The following is an 18,772-nucleotide window of genomic DNA, read 5'->3' as shown; positions in this document are numbered from 1 at the left end:
ATATATTACATTACATTTATTCACTTAGCAGATGCTTTTATCCAAAGCGACTTGCAAATGAGAAAGATACAGGCAAAAAAAAAAAAAATATATATATATATATATATATATATATATATATATATATATATATATATATATATGCACCGTTCAGCATACCACCTCTACTGAAGATGAAAGAATGAATGAATGAATGAATGAATGATCTGCATCGACATCGTCGATATTATCGAATGAACTCCGCTGTGAAGCTGTTCTGGAATGTTCCGGTCAGGCGGTGGCGCTCGCGCTCACTGTGTGGTGTGTGCGTGTATAACGTTTCTGTGGAGCAGTTCGCGAGGGTTTTGCGCCGTTTTTCCGCCTCACGCACATTTTCTCCTCTCGTGGCTGAATGAATGTACACGCGGAATGTAGATACAGTTCAGGACAGGGGCGACGTCTTTCTGTCTGTCTCTGTTTCTCTCTTTCCGTGGCTAAGTAATTGGCTAAGGGATTGTGAAGCCATCGTTTTGGAGCTGTTGAAACATAGAGGGAGGAGAGGAACCGAGTAAAAAGAGGGGAAATAGGCTGCCCCCCCGCACCCCGAGAGTTACCTGTCTGTGGCTGCAGCGGTGAAGACATCTCGCTTTTCTCTTCCGTTTGCGAAGGGGAAAATGCTTTCGACTCGTTATCAGTGATACGATGTACGTCTCACTCGCCATCACTCGCACAAGCTGAAGAGGGACATTTCGAAGAAGGACGGCGCAGAAGGGTGAAGTAGGCTACGTTCCCCTTCGTCATTTTTACGCTTGTACGTTCTGGCAAAACGTTTTTGAATTTCAACTCGCAGGGACGTTCGTTAACATCTCTCTTCAGCCTCGTCTGTTAAGAGCCTATATATATATATATAGATATACACCAGAAATGAACGCGCTGTGTTTCTAATTTTTATGTGTGGAATCTTAATAGCGCGTTCGCCGTGCTCGCGCTCCACGTTCGACGTGTGTGTGTGTGTGTTTTGATCATTCCCGTCGACGCTTGTTGACGTCCATGCTGATCCTCCAGAAATGCTGCTTTGTAATGTCGTTCTGCATTTTTAATACTCACGCATGGTTTTCTGCTTTTGCATGAATTATTCACCCACGAGGAGCTTATGTGGCAGTTAGTGGGGGGAGAAATCAGCAAATGCATTTCACATCTGGAGCATGGTCATGTATCTTAACTCATGTAAACCTATAAAACATGCACATGCAGTGATTGCCAGTGTTCAGCCTGTTCAGTACAGAGTTACTTTTATAATTCCTGTAATAGAGCCTGATGTAGAACTTCTCTTGCCGTTATAAAACGTTCCCAGATGTTTAATATGTCAGATATGCTGTCTGTTTACCACACGGAACATCCACTTATATGCACTGGTGCTATCACTGAAGTACTGCAAGTTTGAGAGATGTTAATGACCATGATCATTTATTGATAAGATATTACCACCAAAAACGACTACAGACCATTTCACTGTAATATGCAAGGCTCAAAGTCGTGAATGTTCCAGATCTAGTAGCCACTCTTATTAATCATATTAGGCTAAAATATTCACAGAAATGAAGTATCTTTTAATAGAGTTATTAGCTGACGGCTGGTGTTGAATCTGAATAAATTTTCAATCTGAACCCCTTGTTTCTGTGTTAATGAGTCTCACCCTAGGTGTGAGGCAGAATGATTAATTAAGGGAGGGTATATAAATTTAGTTACAGTATAGTGTATAAGAACTTTGTGTGACACTTCAGTTTGGTGCAGGTGAATTTGAGACAAGTGTACAATGCAGATAATTTTTTTATTTTTTAAATTTTTTTTCTTTCTAGTCTGTGATAGTCAAAAGCTTCATGAGTCAGTCCTTCTGAGCGGATTTGAATGTTAATACAGAAACTCCCCCTGAGTTTGTATGACTAGTCTCTTGTGTTGCTGTGCTGTGACATGCTGAGGTGATTTAGGACACATGCTCCTTTCATTTACAGTACTAAAACTCTGCTTGGACGGGAATATATGCAAATAAATGAACATAGGATGAGCGAGTTTATATGGGGTTGTTTCTCCTGCAAATCAGGATGTTTGCATCACAGTTTGTCATATGCTGTTTTATATTCATTAGTTATTTGAATATGGAGAACATTATTGGATCATTGATGATTATCTTTACTTATGTGGCAGCATCTAACATTAGATGATTAAGGACATATATATATATATAACTGCTCATTCATTGTTTTCTAGAAAACTAAAAGCTTGTATATGTAAATATAAAATGTCTTCATACCTGTAGCTGTCAGTTTAATTAGCCTGTGAGATCATACTCTACTAATTTCTCAGTTCAGGATAATATACATAGATACGCACAGCAGTAACAGTGATCAGAAACCCTTTTTCATTGCAAAAAATGTATCCAGATAACCAATTCCGCTACGGAATTGGTTAAAGAACAGTTTGTAATTTGGTCTGTAATATTGTCAAGGGAGGAAAGGAGAAAAATATTGACATGGCTGCATTGGACAGAATGAAAATCCCTGAGTAACTCCTGCAAATAATGGAATGGAAGGTCCCAGTGTAAATCTAATCCTGTATGAATAGGATTCATGTTACCAACCTTACCAGAAACTCAAAACACTGTATCACTCATAGTTTGACACACTCATGACTAGTGTTTGTAGCACTCCTTTGCGCCATTACTCAGACTTTCTTTCTTCTGTAGTCCTGGCCTTCTATGTCTATCCCACAGCTTGTCACAGAATGTGGCCAAGAACCGTCCAGTTTCACAGAAAGAGGCAATTTGGCAGACCATCCACAGACCTCCAACTGTAGCCCGTCACTTACTTAAAGTTACTTGCTAGTAAGAATTTTTCTTTAAAAACTTTTAAAAATTATTCTGTGTGAACTTTTTTCAGTCCAGTGACTACATGATGCTTCAAAACGCTTATTGTAACATGGTGTCCAAAATTTGTTTCCCACTGGAAACCAGCTCACAGACATACAGAGAGCCAGTTAGATTGCATGAATGAAGAACATCAGACACTCCGTGAGTTGTGGACAGAGCATCCAAGACTGATCCTACCCGTCTAGCTTTTATTTGTTTATGGTGATTTGATGGCAGAAAAATGTTTTCATGATTTGAGTAGTTTCTTGAGGCAAAGCATTGATCAGTCATATTTTCCACATATAAACAAAAATATATATTTTTCATTTAACTTTTACACATCAGTTATTTGTCGGCTCATAAAAGTTTACAAAAAATTACAGTTAAAATTTTTTGACAGGAAAAACATTGCAGAAGTGTTATTTCACATCATTTATCACGTGAATCGCCTACAACAATCCATTAAAACGGTAGTGGGAAAAACAAGATACCAGTGGTGTACTGAAATCATATGTGCACATGTGTTGTCTCCATTCCCCCTAAAAGCTGTTCAAATTAATAACTTGTTCTTAGCCTACCCTCTTAATATTAAACATATGTGGGTAGGAAGAATTCTCAATACTGTAATAGTCTTAATACAACCCCAATAAGAAAAAATTGGGACAGTATGGAAAATGTTAATAAAAACAAAGAGGAGTGATTTGTAAATGTACTTTGACTTGTATTTAAACAAAAATGTATAAGGACAAATTTGGTGTTTTACCTAATCAACTGCATAGTTTTTTGAAGGTAAACGTTTATTTTGAAATTGATGCATGCAACACGTTCCAAAAAAGTTGGGACAGGGCAATTTAGGACTAGTAACTAATGTGACAAGTTGAAATAAGAGGGTGATGTGAAACAGGTGAGGCAATCGTCTAATCATAGTATATAAGGAGCCTCCAAAAAAGGCCTAGTCCTTCAAGAGCAAGGATGGGTCGAGGCTCGGCCCATCTGCCAACAGATGCATCAGCGAATAATCCAACACTTTAAGAACAACATTCCCCAAAGACAAATCGGTAGGATTTTGGGCATTTCACCTTCTACAGTGCACAATGTAATTAAAAGATTTAAGGAATCCGGTCAAATCTCGGTGCGTAAAGGGCAAGGCCGAAAACCACTTCTGAATATGTACAATACCTCATACATCACTGTCTTAAAAACCGTCATGAGTCTGTCATGGATATTCTGACATGGTCGCGGGAATGCTTTGGTAAACCTTTGTCAGACAACACCATTCACTGCTGCATCCACAGATGCAAGTTAAGGCTTTACTATGCAAAGCAGAAGTTATACATCAACACTGTCCAGAAGTGCCACTGACTTCTCTGGGCTCTGTCTCATCTGAGATGGACAGTAGCACAGTGGAATCATGTTTTGTGGTCCGACAAGTCAACATTTCAAATAGCTTTTGGACAAAACAGCCATCGTGTTCTCCGGGCCAAAAAGGAAAATGACCATCCAAGCTGTTATCAGCGTCAGGTCCAAAAGCCAGCGTCTGTCATGATATGGGAGTGTGTCAGTGCCCATTGGCATGGGTAACCATTGTGAGGGCACTATTAATGCAGAAAGATATGTACACATTTTGGAGCAATATATGCTGCCATCTAGAGCAGGTCAACGCCAAACCACATTCTGCCCGGTTACAAGCACATGGTTGCGTAAGCAGTGAGTGTCGGTGCTAGCATGGCCTGCCTGCAGTCCTGACCTGTCTCCGATTGAGAATGTGTGGTGTATTATGAAGAACAAAATAAGGCAACGAAGGCCCTGTACAGTTGAAGAAATGCGTAATGGATGAATGGGGAAAAATTCAGCTTGCTAAACTTAACCAACTGATGTCCTCAGTGCCCAAACCCTTAATAAATGTTATTAAAAGAAAAGGTGATGTTACAGAGTGGTACACAGGTGACTATCCCAACTTTTTTGCAGTGTGTTGAAATCAGTGTATATCTATTTTTTAAATTTAATTCACAAAGTAATTTTCCATTCTGTCCCAACTTTTTCGGAATTGGGGTTGTAGAATGAACTGTACCAGGTTAAATCATAATGTAGAATGCGAGTGGAGAAATACACAAGTTAAACATAAGGTCTGAGTAATTTTTAATGATTCAAGCCTTGAATTATGTAAGATATAAACTCATAACAATTTCTACAGTGCTTCACTCTGGAAATTTGCTGAGAAACTGCTAATATTGACACTTAGAAATAAGAAATAAGATTAACATTGACTACGTTTACATGGACAGCAGTAATCTAATTATTGACCTTACTCTGATTAAGATAATAATGTGATTAAGGTGTTTACATGAGTCGCTTTTAGAATACTCCTGTCATGTTCCCGTTTTACATGTTATAGAACATAATTAGATTAACAGCCCACGTCATTACGTCACCGTGCCACGCCTCCGACGTCCCTCCAGAATTTCACATATCAGCATACAGTTCGTCTTCGTTATGGTACCGTATACAATTTTGGGTGTTTTTATTAAATTTTTTTACGAACGCTTTAAGTGCAGTTAATTACTTGTCATGCTATACATGCTAATAGACAACTGCTTGAAGCCGTGGGCTGTGTCCCAAACCGTGTACTTACTGTCTGTATAGTAGCCGAGATACATGTATTTTTCCCCACTACAGGCCTATAGTAGGTAAGTATGCGGTTTGGGACGCAGGCGAACTCTCTTGTTCGCTGTAAAATGTTGAAAACTGCCCTGTGTGTTCTTGTCCTTTCACAAAATGCAGTGAAAACTCTCACACGACGTTCATAACGTGATTAAGGTGTTTACATGTCTGTAATACACATCCATAATGCGACTAAAACAGGTGTACTCCACCTGTCTTAATTCGATTACAGCTTAATTCGAGTATGACCTTAATTAGATTAAGGTAAGTAAAAATTGCTGTTTACATGGTAGTTTCTTAATCAAAGTATGGTCTTAATCGGGTTAAGTGTGGATTATTGTTGTCCATGTAAACGCAGCTAGTGTTAAAAACAGAAGGACTTACCCTTTTTGAAATACTGTTGTGACTTTGTTTTGTGATAAAGTATCAGCTAGTATCAGACTGGTCCTTTTCCATGTTTTGTGAATGTATGTGAGCGAGTGCTTAAGTGTCAAAAATTCGTCAGCGTGTCTGGAAAAAATTGTTGTTCATTTACCTCCAAAAATATGCATCACTTTTTTCCCCCCACTATCCTTATTAAGGCTCACTGTATATCAGTACAGAGTTACTCTAACTGATCACCTTTACCTCATGATGAAACATTTCTATCCTGAAGAGTGAGGTGTCTTCTAGAATAACAATGCATAAGCAGTCATTGAATGGTCGAGTATTCAAATATTCTATGAGGATAAGAAAAACTCCAGACTTCATTCATTTTAATGATTTAATAAAGGGAAATGAGGCAGACCGAAATGCTTGCTTACATGCTAAAATAACACTGAGGGAAGAAAAATTACATTAAATTCTGAAATTAAATAATAGAAGATTATCAAATTACACCATCATGACCAACTGAGATTTCAATTAACATGGTTTTTTTCACTTGTCACCTTTATAAGGTGTGTACCTAGCTGTGAGTAATCAATATTATAATGTAGCAGAGCATGTAAAAGCTTCAGAATCTCTGTAAATAATGGCAAGTTCCTTACTGCTCCAGAGAGAGAAAGAGAGAGCTGTCAGTTACTTGCATTCAATTCAATACTTTCAGCAACAGACCCGAGCAGTCTTGGAAATATTCAAATTGCACCAGGCATTAAGACTATTTATTGTCACCTTAAAAAAACAAGCTCAGAAATAGCAAGGTTTACTTAATTTCTGATTACTGCCGTAATCACATCAGCCATTTTGCATTTGAACTCCCTATCAATAAACATATTACCTCATACTGGTTCACTAGGTCACAGACTAAGAGTACCATCAGTCTGAAAACCTTGTTGAAAAGGTTTGTGGAATATGAAGAACATACACCACTTTTTTAAATGACAAAGTGCTAATTTAAATACTTTTTGAAGAGGTAAGTCTTTAGATGTCGTTTGGAGACAGCCAGGACAGCCAGGAGACATTTATTCCACCAGCTAGGTGCCAGAACAGAGAAGAGCCTTGATGCATGTCTTCCTTGTATCCAAAGAGATGGTGGGTCCAACCGAGCAGTGCTAGAGGATCAGAGGGAGTTTGGTGCAGAGCAGGGTGTGTGAAAATGCATTAAGGTAGATGGCTGCTGGTTCATTTTTGGCTTTGTAGGCAAGCATCAGAGTTTTAAATCTGATGCGGGTAGCTACAGGACCCCGGAGGACTGTAGCAATGAATTAGTGTGTGAGAACTTGAGAAGGTTGAAAACAAGTCATGGAGCTGCATTCTAGATTAGTGGCAGAGGTCAGATGGCATGCAGAGGCAGACCAGTCAGGAGTGAGTTGCTCCAAGACGTGTCATGTGACATCAGCACAACACACCATGTGACGTCATTACAATGTGCATTCAGTCAGATCCCTCCTCGATTCATGTGTTTCGAACATGAGTACAGCTAAAAAGTCTCATTTACCAACAAACATCACTGTAAAAGATTCAAGCAATTTTCTGCAAAAAAGCACAAATTGCATACTGCATAGCAAATTTTGAAAAAATCAAGCATTTCTGGCCACAGCAATCACAAAAAAACCTCAGCGAAATCCTGTACGTGTTGTCTAATGAATTGAGGCCTAATTATTGAATTGGATGAATTTCGGGAATATTTGTTGCAGCTCTATTTGTAACCTGTTTGCTTGCATTGTATGTGTAAGTCAAAATGAATTCATTCCAAATGAATAAAGATAAATGTAAGTCATTAAAAATAGTTGTTTTTTATGAAATTGTGCCTTGTTGGGTAGAAAAGCCATTAATGTTTTTGACACATTTCAAGGCTAAAATGGGCATGAACCAAAGTTTACTGTGGTTCCTGAACCATGGGCATGTCGACTGTACTGCAGAAAAAAAAAGCCATTTTCTTTGAGAAACTTTTAGGAAAAGTGTTTCTTGTCCCATGTGTGTGTTTGACACACCTGCTTGTGCAAAAGCCTTTCATCATAAACACATTCTAGAGGGCAGATTATATTGTTGCCTTACTCTTGCTTTTAATTTGACATTTCCCTTGTGTAAGCCTAATTGTTTTGCATTTATGCATATGGCAGCAGACAGTATACACTGAAATAAATTCAAATCAATGGACTCTTCTTTCTGCATAAATGTTAGAGTTCTTTCGTTTCTGTTTCTGCATATACTTTCTGAAAACTGCTGGGAAGCTGGATGGATAGATGGATTCAAATCATACGTTTTCTTTTCATTGTTTCTTACATTCAGCATTTCAAACAATGCTGCTCTTAGGTCTTCATCTGATCAGGAGCACAGATGAAGCCATTTTCTCCACATGTAGCCTAAACTAATGTGACTCTATTAGATCCGGCAGTCATCCGTATTGATATAAAATGTATAGGCAATGTGCGAGGAAGAGCAGAAGTTTGATTACTGTGAATCTCTTGCCTTTGTGTATTTTCCTCAGCACTACATTTTTTCATTCCATGCTCCAGTATCTCCATAGAAGCAGCACTCTGGTGTGAGAAAGAGTGGGGGGGGAGGGGGGGGGGCTTGCTAGGCTGTTAATAACGACTTTGTGTCATAGCAGAGATGAAACTCTCACTCATCACAACCTGAGATTTATTTCGATAGCCCCACTACAGCTATTACTCACAGTCACTGAGCGGTCATCAGAAAATAGCTCTATTGGTATGGGCCTCTCCTACAGAAGAGGTAAAGTTTGTGTAGTGCTGTTGTGAATTTATGTTTGTGGCAATAACTAATGGCAATTGAAGGTGCATGTTTATGTGATATGAAATCACTCTGTTGGTACATTAAACAGACATAATAGATATTCATTGCTCATTTTGGCCTAGTTTCACGTGTCATCGAGCCAGTGATGGAAACAAAAGAATACATATCCTCACCAAATTGCACTTGTCAATTGAGTAAATGAGAAAATCAGTCTCTTGCACATGGCCTCTATCGAGTGCCAGCATTGCAGGACACCCACCAGTCTGATCAAGCTTGTGAATTATAAAGAATATGGTGTGTTATTTGTGTAGACAGGAACATTGTGGAAGGAACACAGTTTTAACTGGATAAAATGGAGGTAAATGTGGCAGGGTGGTGATGGGGGAGTGCTTGTGGGTTTGACATCACTCAGTATCCTGGCCTCTGCCTGCTCCAAGCTTTCACTTTCAGACCTCACAGATCTTACACCAGGGGTTCACAAAAAGGGCTTGCTTGATTTGGTGTGATTTGATGTGCTAATATTTTGAAATGTTACTGGGAGTCACATTCAAACAAGCCACATTTAAATTAATAGGGTACCTACAGTTTTAGTCTTTTTCACTATCCTATTCATAGTACAGCATTAAAAATGGCTAATCCATCTACTTCCGCTAAACAAACTAGTCTTGTGTCTCAAATCACATAGGCCTTCTAAAGTACTATGCTAGACTGTTAGTGAATACTAACACTGGCCTATTATATTTAGTGTTTGAATTTTAAAAATCTTCAAACCTAGTCTTCAACCTAGTAAAATGTCTGTTTTGCGTGCCAGTCTTCTGGATATTCTGGATTAGTATATCTTTGAATGTAAGGTCAGCATTTTTTATTCAAGAAATGAGACACAATAACAATAATAACAACAGCAGAAAGATCTTGTGAGTGTGTTTAACATCATTTTGGTTCTGACATGACATCTAGCGAATCTCTCTTGGCTTTTAAATCTTCCATATGTACGCATGATGAGGCTGTGAGTGTGTGAACAATGCCATACAAAATCATGCATTAAATATACACACTGGTTCCTCTGGTTCTTGTCAGGCTGTATCGCACCACCCTGGTGTTGATTATTTTCCTAACACATTCCACTAGACTGCTAAGTCAGTGCAAGGAATATTCTTTTACATTACATTTTACATTACACATACACATGTTACTGACGTAATAAAAATGTTCAAATGTTACAGCAGTCCTATATTACAAACTGGAATTAAAAAAATGTAGGGTGGTCAAGGCTTGGGGTTGCAGAAAATTCATAATGTCCATTTGGGGTTATTTGCCCAAAAAGTTTGGGAACCCCTGTCTAACACTCTTAGTAACATGACTTATGAATTAGGCCACATGTTTGTGGGGCAAATATTATTTGCTTCAGACAAAACAGCGATTAGTAAAGCCAGTGTTATAGATTTAACCAAGTACTGTGTCTGTATATTAACTAATCTAAAGCCAATACTGCTATATACTATTTTAAACATAGAGAAGGGTTACTTTGCAATTTGATGTCACATTGTGAACGGGAAAGGAGATTATAATAAGGCTTCATTTTCACATATTTTTTAATTCTGTATAAGGCAATGATTCATGCTTTTTCTGTGGCTGAAAGCTCAGATGGTGTTGTGGTGTGCACTATACTCTACATTACCGTCTATTTAGTGAGCATATATAAAGTCATTTGGAATTTGGCCCAGCTGTGAGGATTTTTAGCACATGAAGGCAGATGATTAGCCTATTTGAATCTCGGTTTGGCTAAGAAATGTAAAATGGATTTAAATATCAGTGACAGGAAAACATTACTGTGGGTGAATAAATAAAAAAAATCGGAACAACAAGGCTTATGAGAAAACTATGGCAATTTATAAAAGCATTCACAGTGATGCCAAAAGACACATAAAACCCTTCCACTTTCTAAAATGCCTTATTTAAAATCATAATCTACAACAGTGACACAATTGTGCAGCGTGCAGTTGCACAGCAAAGTGTGCGATAATGATACTCGTAAAAATGAAGTGTGGTGCAGTGTGGATTGAGCAGACAGTTGTTAATTCAGTTGTGAATTCAGGGTTACTATCAGAAAGTAACCTTACTTCATTTTGTGAAGCAAACTCCTCACTCAGATTATTGAAGTCAGTAGCTCTCAGTACACCGTATTCCAGTGACATTAGAGTTAATGACTTTTTTTTCCCCTCCTTTCTACACTCAAAACTCCTAGATGACATTTAGAACAGATCAAAATGGTCAAAATACCACATAAATAGCTTGTGGATTCCTGTGAGGACTGACATGATTGCATTGCATAAGATGACTGATTATCTGTAGTACCATACAGTTCAGGCCAAAAGTCTACAGAAGTCTAAGAAGTAATTTCAAAATAATTTTCATTTCAAAATAATAGCTACGACTTGTCAGTGACATGGATGCTGACAGTATTATGTGATCATTATCTATAATTTTATTTCTTTTGCTCTCTTCTTTTCTATGGTGGTCTGGCTTTATAATATGTAATATGTATGTTCTATGTCTGGCACTGGGTGGGGGGATTGTTCTATTTGTTTGGTTGGTGTTGTATGTTTAATTTGAAAAATGCTAATAAAGAAACCTTGATTAAAAAAATAATAATAATAGCTATGAGACAGATTTATTTCATGTTTCATTTATTATAGCAGATTTTCAGTTGGTCAAACATTTTATTGATAATGATAATGAGACTTTATTGATCACATATACATATGTACAATGAAATTCTTTTCTTCACATACCCCAACATGTCAGGAAGCTGGGGTCAGAGCGCAGGGTCAGCCATGATACAGCGCCCCTGGAGCAAAGAGGGTTAAGGGCCTTGCTCAAGGGCCCAACAGCGGCAGCTTTGCAGTGCTGGGGCTTGAACCCCTGACATTCCGATCAGTAACCCAGAGCCTTAACTGTCAAGCCACCACTGCCCCCATTTTGCTTAACTTGAATCAAACACCTGGGGTAGCCTTCTTACAATACTATGCTGGAATTTTTGCTCATACCTCCTGACAGAACTCGTGTAACTCAGTCAGGTTTGTGGACCTCCTTGCTTGGACATGCTTTTTCAGTTCACTCCACAGATTTTGGGATTCTGGTCAGGGCTTTGTGATGGCCACTCCAAAATGGCCACTTTTTGTTACAACTTTGGAGATATGCTTAGGATCATTTTCCTGCTGGAAGAACCAATCCTCCTTCATGACTTCATGACTATTTTCTGAAGTAGCAGCAGTCCCTTTTCCAGCAAAATACCTCTTCAATATGATGCTGCCACTTCCATGCTTCACAGTTGGAATGTGTTCATGAGTTGCTTGGAAAATCCTATGGTATCAAGGGCAAAATTGCACTAGCTTTAAAGGTAGGCCCTTAAAGGTGCACTCCCAAATCATTCCTAATTATGACAACTGGCCAATCAGAAGCTTATAAAAGTCATTACATCAATTTCTGGAATCCTCCAGACTGTTTAAAGAGACAGTCAAATTGTTGTATGGAAACTTTTGAGCCACTTGAATTTTGATATAGTGAATTAAAGCCAAAATAAATCTGTCTCTAATGTTGTGAAAAACTTATTATTAAGAAGAAGAAGAAGAAGAAGAATGATGGTGATGATGAGCATAGTGATTAAATTTTTTTTATTGTCTGGAAGGTGAAAAGTACTGATACAAATTTCAGTTTATATTCTCTACCCCAAATCCTTTCAATATAAAATATAAAATTCAATTAAAAAAAAATTATTCATGTTCTGAGTTTTTACTAAATACAGTATCTCACAAAAGTGAGTACACCCCTCACATTTTTGTAAATATTTGATTATATCTTTTCATGTGACAACACTGAAGAAATGACACTTTGCTACAATGTAAAGTAGTGAGTGTACAGCTTGTATAACAGTGTAAATTTGCTGTCCCCTCAAAATAACTCAAAAAACAGCCATTAATGTCTAAACCGCTGGCAATAAAAGTGAGTACACCCCTAAGTGAAAATGTCCAAATTGGGCCCAAAGTATAAATATTTTGTGTGGCCACCATTATTTTCCAACACTGCCTTTACCCTCTTGGGCATCCAGCACAGAGCTGGTGGATGTTAGAGACCTTGTGCTCCTCCACCTTCCATTTGATGATGCCCCACAGATGCTCAATATGGTTTAGGTCTGGAGACATGCTTGGCCAGACCATCACCTTCACCCTCAGCTTCTTTAGCAAGGTAGTGGTCGTCTTGGAGGTGTGTTTGGGGTCGTTATCATGCTGGAATACTGCATACTGATCATGCTCTGCTTCAGTATGTCACAGTACATGTTGGCATTTATGATTCCCTCAATGAACTGTAGCTCCCCAGTGCTGGCAGCACTCATGCAGCCCCAGACCATGACACTCCCACCACCATGCTTGACTGTAGGCAAGACACACTTGTCTTTGTATTCCTCACCTGGTTGCCGCCACACACGCTTGACACCATCTGAACCAAATAAGTTTATCTTGGTCTCATCAGACCACAGGAAATGGTTCCAGTAATCCATGTCCTTAGTCTGCTTGTCTTCAGCAAAAGGCTTTCTTGTGCATCATCTTTAGAAGACGCTTCCTTCTGGGACGACAGCCATGCAGACCAATTTGATGCAGTGTGCAGCGTATGTCTGAGCACTGACAGGCTGACCCCCCACCCCTTCAACCTCTGTAGCAATGCTGGCAGCACTCATACATCTATTTCCCAAACACAACCTCTGGATATGACGCTGAACATGTGCACTCAACTTCTTTGGTCGACCATGGCGAGGCCTGTTCTGAGTTGAACCTGTCCTGTTAAACCGCTGTATGGTCTTGGCCACCGTGCTGCAGCTCAGTGTCAGGGTCTTGGCAATCTTCTTATAGCCTAGGCCATCTTTATGTAGAGAAACAATTCTTTTTTTCAGATCCTCAGAGAGTTCTTTGCCATGAGGTTCCATGTTGAACTTCCAGTGATCAGTATGAGGGAGTGTGAGACCGATGACACCAAATTTAACACATCTGCTCCCCATTCACACCTGAGACCCTGTAACACTAACAAGTCACATGACACCGGGGAAGGAAAATGGCTAATTGGGCCCAATTTGGACATTTTCACTTAGGAGTGTACTCACTTTTGTTGCCAGCGGTTTAGACATTAATGGCTGTGTGTTGAGTTATTCTGAGGGGACAGCAAATTTACACTGTTACACAAGCTGTACACTCACTACTTTACATTGTAGCAAAGTGTCAATTCTTCAGTGTTGTCACATGAAAAGATATAATCAAATATTTACAAAAATGTGAAGGGTGTACTCACTTTTGTGAGATACTGTATAAACTATAAACCTATTGTTCAAATTCTCTATGTATGCTCACTACATAGTGTTCATAATTCATCATAATGTTGTTTTAGAACCTGCACATAATTCCTAATAAATCACAAAAAAGTCATGACAGAAAAGTTAATTGCCTATTGGCAGTTATTCACGTAAATGTAATATTTTACGTCACATTTCATACATACTTAATACATAATTTTATATTTTTAAACTGACATTCATTTAATCCAAGCTCTTTACCTTACAGGAAATTTAGAGGGTCATGCAGGAAAATGATAGGGATATTTGTCTGCAGGAAATGCATGTTTCCAGAGACTTTAGACAGTTAGATAAATATATAATATGAAGTTTTAAAACAATTTTGAAAATGTAAGTTAAGATAGTATTACATCATTGTATAGTATTCAAACTATGAAATTTGTTCTTACTGTTATCTTCCTGTCAAAGATTCAACAAATTGCATCCTCCAAGTTATTATGTCCATTTTCATTTGGCCTGAAATCAAAATGTAGCTATCATAAGCGGTGTGTTTGCCTTTGCAACTGGGCCAATGCTGTTCATTTCAGTGGCTGCTCTTTCAAATGGTGCAGTCAACACCAAAGCAGTGTCCAACAAAATTGTGTCCGTGTGTGTGTGTGTGTTCTGAAGCAATGCTTTGCTTCTGTTGCATTTACATTCATTTTTAAAGGTTATTAGTAAACTTTTTTTGCATGGCAATCTCACGTGAAGAAAAAAGCAGACAAAGACAGTTGTTTAATGCAGAAGGAAGCTTCATTTGCTTTTTAAAAGTTAATATATATCCGGGAAACACAGGTAATGTGTGTCATCATTTTTCATACTTTCACTGTTTTAATGCAGATTATCCAGCTAGAAAAGATGGATGTAGATGATGAAATTTGACGAAATTTCCAGAGTGTTGCTTGTTTTGACATCTTTTTTTTCTTAATGTATGTTTATGCGACAAACGTGTAGAAAATATTATGACTTGCCTTGCCTTCAGGTAATTTGCAGTCAACTCCAGAATAATTGACACCTACCATGACAATGAGCAAAAATGAATAACAGACGCAGTGAGTGATATTTTCAGTTTAAATGAAGTTTGTGTTTCTTAAGAAGTAGTGCTCGTGTTTCTCTTTAGCACACTAGTTTCGGACTTTGCACTGCCACAGTTAATATTTGTGAGGTGGTGAGGTTCTTTAAAGTTTGTCAGAATTAGAGACAATCCTGAATCCAGTTCTTCAGGAGTGTCAGCAACTCTACCATGTTTGTTTGACAGAAAACAATACTGAATTATTATAAAATAGTTATTATGGTTAATTATTTTGTTGGTTGTGTTTACAGTTTTTAAATCATTGTGTGTGTATCATGTTATTGACCAAAAAAATTTTTGTTATTAAAAGTGTGGCCCAACATATATCTCCCGTTGAAGCACTGTTAAGACTTGCAAAGCTGGGAATGATATTTGGAATTAAGGATAGTAATTGTGCCACTTGCCATTCATGACATGCTTCTTCACTGCATACTGGGTAAGAAAAGTGTCAGAATCTCTTTCCTCTTTGTTAGATAATTTATTAGCTGATCAAGTATCTGCATTTCCATTTGTCTCAGAGGGCACTCAGGGGAGAATAAATACTCTGCGGCATGGTTCTTCCACCACCTTTTATCCAACAAAAGTATAAAAGCATTGTAAATAATAAATATAATATGGGAGAGTTTTGGTTTTTGACTAATACTGGCATTGTTGAAATGCTGAACTTGACAAATAAGTGATGGTGAAATATATCATTCATGGATTTGCATAAATTTACACGTCAAAATTGTGCATGCACAGCACATTGCTCATAAAATTAAAGTAGTGTTTTTCAATTCACATCCTGGAGTAGCATCATGTTGCACATTGTGGTGTTTTTTCCCCTCTATCCCAACCAGTCCAACTTCATTTAAGGTTTGTTCATTAACTGATTGGTTGAACCAGATGAGTTGGGAGCAGGGAACACACCAAAATATGCCGGACAGTGGTACTCCAGAACCAAGATTGAGAAACGCTGAGTTAAAGAAATAAAACTGATAATGAGATACTTTCAGGAAAGAATAACGACCTCCTTGATGACATCATTGCATGATTTATCTCTGTTTATAAATGTATAGTTATATGTATATTCATGCATACACGTATATGCACAAGTCCTCATTGATGCTTACTGTTGTATCATGCCTACAAGATGTTGTTTTGCAGCAGCTTTAAGTAAATTAATCTATGCTTAGTCCTTTAATAACTGAATCTGTAAACTGGATTCCTTGTACTCTGTTCACTTTGCAGTTATTAATATGACGAGTCACACAGCCTTTCCACAGCTCATAGCTGTGAGTTCAGCTTTAGGATTGCTTAGTGAGAAGAAACATGACATTGGAGTGTTCATGGAGTTTGTTCAGAGGAGGCTTAGAGCATGTAAATACATATTTTTTACATGCTTACCCCGACTTAAAGCATCATAAAACTTGATAGATGAAAGAAGATCTTCTGGAGAGTTATGCAACGGCATAATTTGACAATTTACCTTCAAACAGTGTCTCACTAAGCCTGTAGTGTCTGGGGATTATGTTGGTTTGAGTTGAGTGTGTGTGTGTGTGTGTGTGTGTGTGTGTGTGTGTGTGTGTGTGTGTGTATTAGCAAGATTTGTAGAGCTAAGAACTGGATCACCTGAGATACAGAGAATAAGCAGAATATAAGATCCCACAACAGCTGACTTGAGATGGCCTTAGCATTCCAAATGACCCCTCTCTATCTCTCTCTTTCCCTCATAGCACACCCCATTTACATGCAACCATTTCAGTCACATTTGCGACTGAGAAGTACTTTGTGCAACTGTGAAAAAATATTTAGGCACACCAGTTCAAATGACCTGTTTGAAGTTGTATAATACAATCGGAATAAAAACTACAAATCCAAAATGCAACTTTCACACTGCTTCTCATCACCTCAGTCAACCAAACAAGTGTGCAAATACTGCAAAGAAGACATTATGATGACAAGTAACACTGACATCATCTGCTTCTCTCAACTTGCCGATCTTACAAACCGTGATCTTTTATTGATCACACAAAATGACCTGAACCTGCGACTGTGACCTGCTCATGTAGACACAGCGGTGTCAGGTGCAAGTAAATTAATAATAGTACTAATGCTACTAACGCTTATTGGGTGTAATTCAAGCTTCTTTATTAAATAATTCCTCACCAATCATATCAAGAGTAGCAACTGTTCAGTCTGCAATCATACGCTGCCGCTCTCCCTTCACTCTATTCACTAACTCTTGTCTTTACACAGACAGCGCATTCACTTCATTTAAGCTCACTTCATTTAAAACTCCAGTTTTCATGTTTTGATTTAATCCCCCAAAAATGTCTGGGATACAGTAACCCTGTTCCCTAGGGGCTTGCCTGGACGAAATGGCGGCCACGTAGACACTGATTGTAGAAGGAGCCAACCCTGCTCAGAAACATCCTTGTAAGAACTCCAGGACTGTAGCTATTGTGCAGTTCACTGGGTCTAGCTGATGTTCCTCACACCATGAGGCAAACGTCACCACTTGAGCACATACAATTTCTTTGTGGATGGTGCTCTAGTGTTCAACATCAGTTGTGAGACAAGAATCTATGAGCTGGTGCCCCTCAGGGGCCAGAGGGTAATAAATCAGCCCTCCGGCCTGAGACAGTAGATCCCTGTAGATGGGAATCTCCCAAGGAGTGATGTCTAGCAGGGATATTATCTCTGAGAATCATATTCGAGCTGGCCAATAAGGTGTTACTAGCAGTAGACGTAGACGGTCTTGGTGAACTCTGACTAGAATTTGTGGGAGCAGAGCGATCAGGGGAAAAGCATACAGATTTGACCTCAGCCATATGTGCACCATGGCATCCAGCCCCAGTGGTGTCGGAGGAGTGAGGGCGAACAACAGCGGGCAGTGTGTTGTCACCTCAAAGGCAAACTCATCTACTTCTGCTTGGCCAAACCTTCACCATACGGACTCCACCACTTGAGGATTATTAGCACTTTTTCTCTAATATGGATGATTTTTGTGTTAGTCTACTTTTAATTAGGACTCTTTATTCTTTAAGATATTTAAAAAATAAATAGTTTTTGCTTGTTTATTTATCAATTAATGAACAGTATTTGTCATTGCTATTATTTTATTTCAATTAACAGTGACCATGAGAAGAGAGCTTACATTTAACTATTTACGATAGACCTCCTGATTAAAGCTTAAACAAAAAAAGATTGGTATTTGGATTGGTATCGGTCGATCAAGATGACAAGAAATCGGTATCGGCTGTAAAAATCCTGATCGTAGCATCCCTAATGAACACCATTAAACTAAAACACTTTGAATCTGGCGGGGTAAAAGAACTTCAGATATATACACTATACGCAGAGCAGTTCGAGAATTGACTCCAGCCCAGAACCATGACAGTGGAACATGGCTAATAGTGTAGCTTTAAATATATTTAAGAGGCGCAGACTTCAAAGACTTAACATTCAGGTTTTTTGTATTTGTTTACAAGGTAGAAAAAGTTAATGGTTGTTTTTTTTTTGCATACAACCTGTAAAATTAACTGAAAATATTAAATTTAGTTTATCAGAGAGTAAATTAATTTGTCATGTCTCACACTATGTTACTAAATTC

At 38.3% G+C, this 18,772-nt stretch overlaps 1 protein-coding gene across 1 annotated transcript in view; it reads left to right on the top strand.

The window, feature by feature from the left end:
* Nucleotides 1-303: 303 nt before the first annotated feature.
* cntn3a.2 (contactin 3a, tandem duplicate 2) overlaps nucleotides 304-18,772 on the top strand; it is a 91,013-nt gene continuing 72,544 nt past the window's right edge. Inside the window, exon 1 of the mRNA XM_053642999.1 lies at nucleotides 304-756. The gene's annotated coding sequence lies outside the window, so the exon portion shown is untranslated. The remainder of the gene's footprint in view (nucleotides 757-18,772) is intronic.

This window comes from Ictalurus furcatus, chromosome 15 (assembly GCF_023375685.1).
Source record: "Ictalurus furcatus strain D&B chromosome 15, Billie_1.0, whole genome shotgun sequence".
Taxonomy (NCBI): domain Eukaryota; kingdom Metazoa; phylum Chordata; class Actinopteri; order Siluriformes; family Ictaluridae; genus Ictalurus; species Ictalurus furcatus.
The sequence above is the reverse complement of the archived record's forward strand: the minus strand, read 5'-3'. Positions and strand labels throughout refer to the sequence as shown.